This window comes from Stegodyphus dumicola, chromosome 11 (genome assembly GCF_044657685.1).
Source record: "Stegodyphus dumicola isolate Sdum_Otavi_A_Nest chromosome 11, ASM4465768v1".
In the NCBI taxonomy this organism is placed as follows: Eukaryota; Metazoa; Arthropoda; class Arachnida; order Araneae; family Eresidae; genus Stegodyphus; species Stegodyphus dumicola.
The window spans coordinates 12,054,790-12,065,149 of NC_140778.1; the positions used below are offsets into that span (position 1 = coordinate 12,054,790).

General features: G+C 31.6%; 1 long non-coding RNA gene across 1 annotated transcript; it reads left to right on the forward strand.

The window, feature by feature from the left end:
* Positions 1–4,179: 4,179 nt before the first annotated feature.
* Positions 4,180–10,060, forward strand: LOC146993796 (uncharacterized). The gene is made up of 3 exons (XR_015043896.1): positions 4,180–4,252; positions 6,783–6,872; positions 9,886–10,060. It is a non-coding gene; the product is annotated as an uncharacterized LOC146993796 (long non-coding RNA).
* Positions 10,061–10,360: the final 300 nt, after the last annotated feature.

The window sequence follows — 10,360 nt, forward strand, 5'->3', positions numbered from 1 at the left end:
AAATTTATTGCTGTGTTCCATCATTGGAGTTGCTTCATTTCGCCAAAGAAGTATCACAGTCATAATTATTTTGGAGGCACCGACCGAGATCGAATAATCGTGCGTATTTTTATTTTATTAGTTCATCATTGAACGTAATATTAGTGATTACCTCCTGTTAATATTGAATTGCTTTATTTTATTAGTTCATCATTGAACGCAATATTAGTGATACCAGATTATTACTTGCTGTTAATTTTGAATTGCTTTATGTTATTAGTTCATCACTGGACGCAATATTAGCGATACCAGATTATAACTTTCTATTGATATTGAATTGCCTTATCTTTTTAGTTCATCACTGAACGTAACTTTCTGTTGATATTGAATTGTCTTACTTTATTAGTTCATCACTGAACATAATATTAGTGATATCAGGTTATTACTTCCTGTTAACACTGAACTGCCTTATTTTATTAGTTTATCATTTGAACGTAAACTTAGTGATACCATTTTAATGCCGTCTCTAGTAGAGTTCAAAGGAAAAGAAAAATAGCTGAAGAGAAGATCTTGGAACCGATGAAGGAAGAAACTAAAACATCCAAAGATATCTTTGAAGAAGAAGTTAAATCACCGGAATTAAACGTGGAAGATTTTCACGAAAATTTGAAAAACGATAAAGAAATTAATATTGAGAATCATTTTGCAATGCAACGTTATCATCATCTTTCGGCTTGCGATTTAGTATCAAAGCCGCTACTAATATACGAAGAAAACAATTGTCGAAAACAAAATAAAATTGAATATTATCCGAAAGGCACAAATGAACTGAGGAAAGGCTTTGTTGTGAATTATAGCCGAGGAACTGATCCAACATGCACCGCCTGCGATCTAGGCCTGCACCGCATGCGATCTAGGCACCGCCAAAAAATTTACTAAGTTTTAAAAGAATTATTGTACTACTGAAAAGGAGTGCGCTGCTATCATCTACGCTATCAAGAAACTGCATTTTTATCTGGATGGTCAGCAAGAATTCTTGATTCAAACTGATCATAATCCTTTGGTCTGGCTACAATCCAACGCCAAATGTAACTCTAGATTGATGCGCTGGGCACTCTCATTACAACCTTATAATTTTAAGGTCATTCATCGCGAAGGATCTTTGCACAAGAACGTAGATGTTCTGAGTAGAATTAAGTAATGTAATAAGTCTTAGTGTATGTAACCACGTTCAGAATTTATTTTATTATTTAATGTATGCTCAACTCATGTATTTGAACGTTCTGCATTTTTTCTTTTTAAATGTGGTGTAAAAATATTTGTTTAAAACTTAAAATTTTCGGCCTGAAATTTGGAAACTTATGAGAGAAGTTACCTTTTCTCTTTAAGCAAATGAGCAAGCCGAGCTTATTAAACTGTCAAATTTTACAGAACTTTTCCCTTCGGAAAAAGTCTCTCCGTTGGGGGAGAGGTTGTAACAGCTTTAATATCGTTATCAATCTCTCGTGCATTTGAAATAGATGAATAATAAATAATGTACAGATTACTGGCAATATTGAAATGCAGGCTCGAGAGCTGCGTGCATTTTCTCGCACGAAGCATGTAATTTTTTTTTTAAAAATAAGTTTATAGAATATGTTTTGTCTTCTTGTTTGTATGGCGCCATTTTTTTTAGTGTTAAATAAAAGTTATTGCTGTGTTCCATCATTGGAGTTGCTTCATTTCGCCAAAGAAGTATCACAGTATTTAGGAAAGGTACTCTCGTGTGTCTACGGCTTCCGAAGGCCATATGTTGAAGGGAGCGATACACGATCTTTTTACTGACTGTACGACTTTCGCCTGCTTCAGCTAGGTGGTAATTTGAGCTATTATTTACTTCGTTGACCCTGTACAATACGGCTGAGATGTCTCACTCGACGATTATTCTAAGTTAATTGTGCTTTGCACTTTGCCCCATCGCTAGTTCGTTTTCCCATCATGCGTGCATTCTCGGAACGCTCTTGACACTGTCTAACGTTAAAATGCTATCCCGCTGAGGATTTTGTAAATTGTATTTTCCATGCGACGAGTGACTACTATCTGCCCGATATTGAAGCTGTCTATGTCAAAAAGTTTACCTATACTGGTATGTGAAACCACTGATTATCAACAACTACATTGCTAGCTTTATGTGCATTTAGCACAACTTCCTCACTTAAGCCCAGATGCGGGGCAGCGCTATTCAATTTGCAAAGCCATGTCTATCCTTAATTTAGTGGCACTTCATTGTAGTTGCAACTCATGAAGCTTGGACATACGTATAACGATTGCAATAGAAAAGATTAATTTACTACCAAAAAAGAGGAGAAAAAGACACAGTATATTGGTTCAGAAAATCAAGGACAATTTTTCTAAAGGTTTTATTGTTCTTACTGGATTCTTTTATAACGAGAAACTTAAACCCCCATAACACAAAACATCCTCAGGATGTCCTATTTAAGTCGCAATATCCCGGGACATACTTAGGATGTCCTAAGGATGTTGATTCTTAGATGTCCTGAGGAGATCGTAATTTAACATCCTGAGGATGTCTTATTTAAGTCGCTATCTCCCGGGATATGACAGGATGTCCTGAAGATGTTGATTCTCAGATGTTCTGAGGAGTTCACCAATTTCACATCCTGAGGACATTCATTCTGCATTGTCCGGAGGACTTTCGTTGTCAAACATTTTGAGGATATTTGTTCTCAAATTTACCAGTTTTAATTTTTTGACATTGCACATCTGAAACTTGCACATTATTTTATTTTTCATATGTATTTTACTAAGTTGTTTCTAAATGCTGTACATTAAAAATATTGATATGATTGATGATTTATTCTTGTTATTTTGTTATTAATTTTAACTGCTATTTTTTCTGACGTTTTTAAAAATTTATTTAGTCATGGAAAAGATTTTTTTCAATGGATTAGCATTTTCTAGAATATTTGCAAAATTCTAAATAACATATATTTTTTTTTATAAAAAATGTATAAATTACATGTATAATTACTTACAGATTACAAACCCTACTACAAATATAGGTAAAATTAGATATAGATATATTTAATTACGGAAACGAATTTTTTTTTAAATTTGGGTATAGAGACATTAGGTATTTTTTTGGAAGCAGGAAACATGAAAAATTAGCAACTGCTTTCGCGGGGAATCGAAGGACGGACCTCTGGAATACCGGCCCAGTGTGCAGAACCACTACACCACGAAGACACGCTAGGTGTGGTGGTGGTGTATTTAATTATGGCAAAGCACACTAGGGCTATCTGCCTAAGGGAAGGGATGTCTTCGTGGAGGACTTTCTAAGGGAAACTGGCTCGTATACACGTTACACGTGGGAAAAACCACGAAAACACCCATGCGGCCAGCCCGTTCGCGGGATTCGAACCTCGGATCGCACTACCAGGGTTCAGCGACTTTACCGCTCGGCCGCTGGTGGGCCGAAGACACGCTAGGAAAGCGGGAGAAATACCTTATCTTCTCTTTTTAAAGGCCGACTTTTTTTTTTAACCGCCTTCGCCGTGAATCGAACCACGGACCTCTGAAATACCGGGCCAGCGTGCAGAACTATTACACCACGAAGGCACGCTAGGAAAGCGGGAGAAATACCTCATAAGGAAAATTTTTTTCCTCTAATTACAGGATAGAAAATGTTTTTCAATCGCGCGATCTGTTATTGATATGAATTACAGTCGTGCGATAATTTCGCAGTAAAGATACATCTCTGATGACTATCCAAGATTCTAGAAACTTTGGTCTTATATAGAGATGGTCGTCTTATAGAAATAATGCTTAATATCAATATTTATTTATAATCTCAGAACTATTGGTCACTTTCAGAAGTGGTCGTTTGAGAGGCGATATTCTATATATTTATTTACTGATACTCTCAGATTCCAAAATTTGTTTATATTCTCAGAAATATTGGACGGAAGGTGGTCGTCCCATACATACAAAATTTTACATTTCATTAAAAATGAATTCGGCATTACTTAACTATTTCCCTATTAATTAATTAATTAGATAAAGAAAAAATTAGGAAATAGTACTGTTTATTACGGAATAATGTAGGAAGTTCTACAGAACTATATTCTTTCGCGTCATTGCACATTGTATCCGGCAAACTACTAGTTCCTCGTATTCTTCCGCAAATCCGTAAACATCTGTCTGATTTGAAACGAATTCCAAAATGGCTGCGTCATGAGGTTAACTTGTATGGATATTTTTTGTTGAATGAAAGGTAAGTTCAGTTGCAATACTTGTATGTTTACTTTTTTTGCTTTTCGAATTTATGTCATTTTGACAGTTAAATGTTTCACAGCTTTATGAATTGTTACCATTCTGTCGTGAATTACGTGTATCTCAATGGCTGGCTGTCTTTTCAAATATCTAATTTGCCCTGGTATCCAAATGTTTATGACTGAATTTTTTTTAGTCTAGTTTATGCATTCAGTTTCAAAATAATATGAGTGATCAGATTGCTTATTATTTTATTGCAGCAATAAATTTATGTTAAATAGTTTGAACAATTGTATAAAAATAAGAGTTTGCATTGTTTTGTCCAAAATATGTATGGTTGAAACATTATCTTAATCTAGTTTGTAATTCAAGTTTTTTTGGGGGTACTGTTCTGTTATTGGGACCAGAATCGGAAATGTATGAACCTGTGTTCGTAAGTATGTGCATAGATGTGTATATGTAGACATACAAATATACAAGCATACATAAATACAATTCTGAACCCGGTCCTGATAACAGAACAGTACCTTTTTTTAATCTTTTTTGAATATTTTATAAAAGGATTAAGCATTTTTCAAACTGCATATCATTTTAAGATTCGACTTGCAGGAAGACAAAATATGGTCATTCAATCAAATGCTTATGATTGCTTTTAACATTTTCTCATAAATATTGTTTGCATTTTTATTGTATTTTAGATACTTTAGTTATGTAAAGTGAACATGAGAATATTAGGAAAGCTGAAGAATATGAATAGCTACCATAATACATGTATTTTTTCATCGAGCCCATTGTTTTAGAAACTAATGCACCATTATTATATGCTGGCTTATTTTATAGTTATATGCAGTTTAATTTTATGTTCATGTTACTGTAGTATTGTCATTATAATAAAAGGATTGATAATTTTTGTTGAATCTTGCAAGTTGCCTAACATTCGGAATTATTACTACCGAATTTTACTGATAGGTTTTTTCGAGTTGACATAATCTGTCTGATAAATAAAATAAACTGGTGTTTAAATTATATGCATTTATCTTAATGTTTCATTGAAAGTGAGATGGAAATACAAATGCTATCCAGAAAAGTGAATTCTTTTTGCCTGAAATAACAAACTGTACTAAATGATTAATGTTTATATCATTTTAGAAATGTCAATATTAAAGTTTCTACCCCTTCTCTTCTTTGATTTTGAAATAATTTATAATAAAATAATATATGCATAAGTGTAATTAATGTAAAGTGTCATTCAGTAATATAATTTATTTTTACTGATATATTTATATTTCTTATCTGGGTTTTCTTTTGGTGTTAGAAGGAGGAAAAGACTGTAATGTTTTAATTAAGGAAATAATTAAAACATTACAGTCTTTTAAATAACACAGTTACAGTCATGTTTATTGAAGCAATCAGTACTGTGTGATTGCCAGTGATTGAATAATGTTAAAATGCATTGTTCATAAGGAAATTTGCTTATCTTTGTGTTATAGATTTTATTTTGACACAAGCTGAAATTTGAATTATTGGAAGCACTTTGAAAACCTGAATTATTTCCTGAATCATTAATCAGGCCAATATATAACATACAAATTTTCATACAAAATTATTTCTTTGAGCATATTATAAAGAGCTCATTTAATTTTATTATTTGTACAAATTTTAGACAAAAGTAGCATGTAACAGTTAAGATTTATTGAAGCCTACTTGTTACTTGTGGTAACAAAGAAGTGTGAAAGATATTGCCACATTACTGAACATGACGATCATTGATGCTTAGTTTAGTAATTTAATAATATATTGAAAATGCTGGGAACTTTCAGAAGTAGACATTTCGGAAATAATGGGCTTGATAAGAAATTTACATGGTTTTATTATTTATTCTTTAGTTAAGAATGGATTTTAGATGTTCATGTGAAAGAATTCTGTTTAATTATATGTGAAAGAATTGCTAAAGTTTGGCATTTAAAAAAATGAATTAATAATATGCAATTATCTTTTTATTATACATATATTACTATATATTTCTAATACGCTATGTAAATGTCAATGCTAAACAATTGAGATACTATTGTCAGGGCAATCTTTTCTCATACATGAAAAATTCTGATACTTTCTTATCATCTGCCCTCACAGCTTCAACTTATGCTAAAACAGCAAGAGTATGCACACAACAGCAAACTATGAATATGCATACCACACACATGTATTTACATGCTTTATATTTAATCTTTATTTCTGAATAGTTTTCCATTGGATGAAAAATATGTGAATATTGACCCAATGTATATATTTTTGTGTGTGTGCATCCTAAAATTTCTTGTTTCTTATAAAGTGCTTATTTGAATTACTACTTGTGAACAGAGCAGTAGATATGAACCATAAACTAACCATTTTGCCAATTTTCAAAGCTTTGCAGATAGTCAGAAAGCACCAAAATTTGTAATAATGTTAAGTTTAAATTATGTTCTATACTTTTGTGTTAATTTTTCTATTCTATTAATTCTATTACTGTGTTATCAAACTTTCTGCAGGAATTTCAACTGGTTAAGATGTTATTACCATGTGGAGAAGAATTTGGTTTTCAAGCTAGAAAAAATTGCAGCTGAAGGATTTTGTAGAAGGTCAGTCAAACTGGTTTTATTTAGTTAATTATAATTTAATTTTGGGTGAAGAATTCTCAAATTTATTTATCATAAGTGTCTAAAGGTCTTCTAAATTAAATTCTGCTTGTTTTTGAAATTTTTCATGACATTCATTCTTTGATTATTATTATTATTTTTTTAAATTTACTAACTTATATCCAGGCACATAATGTTGCATTTAATGCCATACCTTAAATATTGTAAAATGTTAAAATAATACATTTCACTTAAAAATGTGGTTGTGATAGTAAATTTCCTGTTACATTTAATCATATCTATAAACATTGGTATACATCATTTTTCAATAATCTGTATATTATTTTGTGCATTTCTTTTACATCCAAGATCTGGCATATGACTTGCTTTTCAAACTGATAACATGGTGTAATAATGTAATCTAATGGTTAAAGTTTACTATGGAATGGGCCAAATTTAATAAATTATTCTTTGATAGAAATTTATTCATGTGTTCAGTGTGTCTCATCTCTTTAAATTGCTAAAGTAAATTTTATGTACTTGCGTTTAGGAATTTTGACTGTATCAGAGTAATTTTGTTTCAGTTACTATAACATGCAAGGGAAAAAATTCATTCATAGCTCTCCATATTTAAAATTAATTAATTAAAGTCCTTAATAAAGAGGGACGTTTTGTTGTTTTTAATGCCGATAGAGTTTAATTCAAAAATATGCCACATTAAGGGTTACTTTTTAACCTAATTTAAAATTTTCATTACTTTAACATGTCCAATAATTGTTATTTTAACTCCGATATTGTAATAGTGTCAAAATTCCTTACTTTTTGATAGGTAATCCAAATGTAAAACAAGAAAAGAAAAAATTAAAATCTAGAAGTATATTTATTTCATACCTCTAACAAATAAAAACAACGCAAGCACTTTTTACTGTCTATCTGCATAGTGTGGCATGTCCCGTAATACTGAGATTTGTATGGTCAAATCCATGTTTCAGTTAAAGGAAAATGCATGCACAGTCTTCTGATTTTCCCTTCGATTAAGGATTCTGTATATACTAGCATAAGAAATATATTAGTTAATGCAGTGTTATACATCACTATTTATAGACAATTATTGTGGCTATGTTTATTATAATTTTGTTCACTGTAATGGCTGGAGTGCCTAAACCATCATGCTGTGTAAACAAAACTCAAATCTTCATCTCTGCATACTGCTCCACTAGTGCTTAAACCACTGAAATGGTGATTATGGTAGAACATCTTTGGTAAAAATTTACTCTACTGTAACCCTTGGCGAATCGTTTCTTTTTTTTAATATCAAGATCGTCACCTGAGAGGATCGGCACCAATTTCAAGGTGGCCGCTACACAAAACCAAAATAAGAAGTCAAAGACATACACAAACTCTGTGTCCATGTACACATCGACCTATTAAAACAGAGAACTGCACAAACTGGGCATTGTGCACTGCCTTAACTTTGTCCATGTACACATTGATCTATTTTCACTTTAAGAAAATCAGAAAGTTAAAAATATCATAGTTACCAGAAAAAATTTGCCACTGTCTTAACACACAGACAACCAAAAATACACAGAGAGGAATAAGTTACCAAAAATACATATTTCCTAACATAAAAACATTAAACAACAAATCTTCTAACAAAAATTAACACACAGAGACAAAAAAATAAATGAAACTTCATTTTTTTAACATATCTTTTTTTTCACATGCATATGTTTAGGCTTCCCACCACCATCCTCCAGGTAAGCAATTCAATTAAATTTTTCGTCTCTTAGTCACCTCAGACATACTTAAACGATGGTACCCACACCAAAATAATAAATAGCATGTTCAAAATACAAGACCATACCACTTCCGTGCAACCAAACACAGCAATTGAAAAGAATGGTAAGAACCAAAAACCTGGGACCGTACAAAAGGTTTACTATTAAAAAAAGTAGCCCAAAACTAAATTTATCACAGCACGTTGGCAATATTTGCAGAAATAACTCCTTTTTATTGACAAAAAAAAAGTTTTTTTTTTTTTTTTTCCCCCAAAGGCTACTTTCACCAACATTATCAACATTAGGGTTACCGAAAAACTTATTTGACGCAATGGGCTTCCACATTTCACAAACAACCAATACCACTTTGCAATTTTTTTTCAGTCAGAAACCAAGGTGTACCATACAGTAAAGATTAGCCACATCTTCATTTACTACTGTTACAAGTACTTCTTTGGTAAATTTCTGCGGTTAAATTCAAAAGTTTAAAATTGCATTAACATGATCAGATTCAGAATCATAGCTAGGGTTTTCAGCGCTCAGGGACAACTGAAGATTTTGCGCCCCCTACTGCTTGCCAAGGATGGAAAACATTTAATTCTAAAATGTTCTAACATCAGTTTGGCGCCCCTTGGATTCTGCACCCGAGGACAGATGCCCCCCTTGCCCTCCTCTAGCTACGCCCCTGATCAGATTTTATTTTCTGCACGTAGCTAACAATTACTTATGTGTTGTCAGATAAATGTTACCAGATGCAGTTAATTATTTTTTACTTGCCAATCTCATGAGACAAGTTTTTTTTGCTCCTGCAAGACTTTACTTTGTGTTGCAAAATAAATTCATTCTCACTCTTTTTGGACTTGCCTACACATTAAATTTAAAATAGTTTTATGAATAGGTAAGATGTGATTATCATAATTTTGTTTCTCTCTTTATCTTGGCAACTTTATATGTTGATTCAGTATCCAGTACCTACCAGTGGCTGATTGATAAAACTGCTCATATGTCCAGCTGGTGGTTTGAGTTTATTTTCTGACATAAAAAATTTTAAAAGGCATCCCCCATGTTTATTTTACTATAATCGAAAAATCAAATAATTGCTACTCTGTTTATAGGTACTAAATGTTAAAATATTTTAAATGCTTCCTTTAATTTGCATTCTAATAGTCATTTGTTTAAATTTAATTATGAATTATATTCACATATAGTAATTGTGAGTGTTTTTTTTATTTTAGGTGCTGTGAAAGGCAATGACAGAGATCCAGTTTATCAAGAATTCTTATATACATAAGAATACATGGATATAAGATTGTTTTTCATGAATTCAAATAAAATGTGATAAATTGGATTAATAAAAATATTTTGAATTTTGAAAAGTGTTTTTCCTCTGTTAATCATAATATAGTGCCATAAATTTCTGAATGTGTTTATTTTTCATCCAAATAAATAGCTTTACAAAAATTTGTCATATTAATAGATATTGCATTATTTAGCATTATTATAAATATTTATTATAGCATATTTAGCTGAACTACTTTTTTAGTCTCTTTTAGATGAAGTCACAAAGGTAAGTGGTTAGATATTTTTCTGTATTCCCCATTAAGTAATTTTATCTGGTAAATTACCATTACTTATATACTAAAGGTGAAAGAATAAGCTTTCCTTGAAGATACAAAAATTTGCAGATATTTCAAAAAAATTGGTATACGT